This window comes from Myotis davidii, unplaced genomic scaffold (assembly GCF_000327345.1).
Source record: "Myotis davidii unplaced genomic scaffold, ASM32734v1 scaffold651, whole genome shotgun sequence".
Lineage (NCBI taxonomy): Eukaryota > Metazoa > Chordata > Mammalia > Chiroptera > Vespertilionidae > Myotis > Myotis davidii.
The window spans coordinates 1,808,035-1,810,461 of NW_006283994.1; positions in this window are offsets into that span (position 1 = coordinate 1,808,035).

Genomic DNA, 2,427 nt, shown 5'->3' on the forward strand with positions numbered 1-2,427 from the left:
GACGGCCACGCACTGGTACCGCCCCTCGTCGCCCAGGTGGCTGCTGGTGATTCTGAGCAGCTGGCCGTCCTCCAGGAGCTGGACGTGCGGGTCCCCGGGAAGGACGGGCCTGGAAAGGAGGTCAGGACAGTGTGACTCGGGTCAAGGCGAGCAGGGGCGGCCGCATGGACGACAAAGAGGCTGAGAGAGTCACAGTCACCGAAAGGTGCCAACAGGCCCAGTGCCCGGCGCCGGCGATGAGACAAAATGTGTCCGATCGGCGGGCACTTGGGGAAGTCGGCGCTGACCCTGCCACACCGTGGTGAGCCCAGACTGTGCTAAGTGGAGGAGCCGGACTGTGTAGCTGCGTGGAATGTGCAGGTGCAGCTGCAGACAGAGAGCGAGTGGGGGCTGCTGGGGTGGTTGCGGGTGGGGGTTGCTGGGTGGGGGAGTGGCTGCCAATGGGCATGGGTCTCCTGGGGAGATGAAATGTTCTGGAACTAGGCAGTGATGCTCGTGCAACACCGTGGATGTGCCAAATGCCACTAAACTGTGGGCGTTAGGTGGTTGATGTCACGTTATGTGGCTTCCCCCTCACCCCAAAAACATTTCAAAAAAAAAAAAGGAAGGCTGAGTGATGAGAAAACCCTGCTGGGTGAGAGTGGGGTCTCACCTGGGTGACCCCAGGCTGTGGTGGGAGGTGCCCACGCTGCCCTCTGCCTGGGCCCTGGTGGCACGTGCGATGCCTGTCAAGCCCCCCCAAGTTCAACCTCCCCAGAGCCCCCCATCCACCGGCCCCGCATGGGCACCACCCCGGGCTGTCCGCCACTCACTGCCTGTCCTTGGTCCACTCCACCTGGGGCGTAGGGACCCCCGAGGTCCGGCACTCCAGCTCTACCTGGGCGCCAGCCAGGCCCAGCACCTCCTGGGCAGCCCCGGCTCCGAGCACAGAAGGTGGGACTGAGGACAAGAAGGGCGGGGGGGTGGAAGGGGGAACGGCTCTAACCTGCAGCCCCGCCCACCGAGGGCCCTGGCCATGCAGGTCCCCCTCCTGCTGCGCCCCTCCCTCCACGTCCTGCCTGGGAGCCCCCACTGTGCTCCCAGCACTACTCACGTGATTGTCGAATGTCTGCCCTGAGCTGTGTGAGGAGCTGGGCGGGTGTGGGCCCCTCTGTGCCCCTGCTCTCAGCACGCACAGCGCCCCCCTCCCCTGCCCGCCTCACAGGGGAGGCTCAGGCCTCACTCACTGAGCACGAGAAGCTCGAAGTCCCGCTGCGCGGTGCCCGCCGCGTTCTCCGCCCGGCAGGAGTAGAGGCCAGAATCGCCCGCCTGGATCCTGGGGAGGTGGAGGGCCCGGGCCCCGTTCAGGAGGCCGTGGCTGTCCCCCTCGGGGATCTGGGCAGAGAGGTCAGAGGGAGCTGGTGACGGGGTACCAGACCATTAGCAATAAGAGAACTCAGGTCCACAGAGCTGGCTGGTGACAGGAACCTGGGGCTTCTAACTCCTAGAACAGTGCCGCGCCCCCGCCACCATGCAGCCCTCCAGGCTTCACTGTGAGACCTCAGTCCGCCAAAGGTCCACAGAGCTGGCTGTGACAGGAACCTGGGGCTTCTAACTCCTAGAATAGTGCCGCGCCCCCGCCACCATGCAGACCTCCAGGCTTCACTGTGAGACCTCAGTCCGCCCCTGCCCCGAGCCCCAGTGCATCCCTAAAGAAACCTGTCACATCTCCCTGCCATAACCAGTCAGGAAAGCCTATACCCCAGCCAAACCCACCCTCCCCGGGCCGCCCCAGGGGACACCCACCAGCTGCCCATCCTTGAACCACGTGATCTCAGGGGCTGGGAAGCCGTTGGCGTCACACTCCAGCGTCAGGGCCTGCCCGGCCATGCCCGACACGTTGGCCCTGCGTCCATCCTCCCGGATGCTGGGGGGCACTGGGCACAAGGAGAGGTAGAGGAGCCTCCCTCCCCGGAGCCGCAGCTGCCTGGACAGGCAGCCCCCGAGTCTGGGGTCCCCGGCTGTGCCCAGCCAGTGGCACCCTCTCTGACACTCAGCTTTGCAAGATGCTGGAGGGCCGACCCAGGTCTACACTCAACCCATCGTCAGGGTCCCCTGCGAGGCCCCGAGGTGCAGGCTCCTCGGTCGGTCTTTGTGACAAACTTCCAGGCAAGTCCTCACAGGGCGAGCTGGGGGGCTGGTCACAGGGGGGCCGAAGGTGGCCCATGAGGAGCCTTAAAACGGCTCCCCACCCCCCTCCAGGATGGCCACGTGGAGGGAAAGGGCTCCTTCCTCTGCACACAAAACCCAGGGCGGTGTGTGTGTGGGGGGGACTCGAGGGGGTGCAGGTCTCGTGGAGGCGGCCATCGGTGCTCACCTTAAGTGAAGGCACCCCCTAGACCACTTCCCAGCTGCTGATGGCACTCGGGGCTCGCCCCTCAACACTCC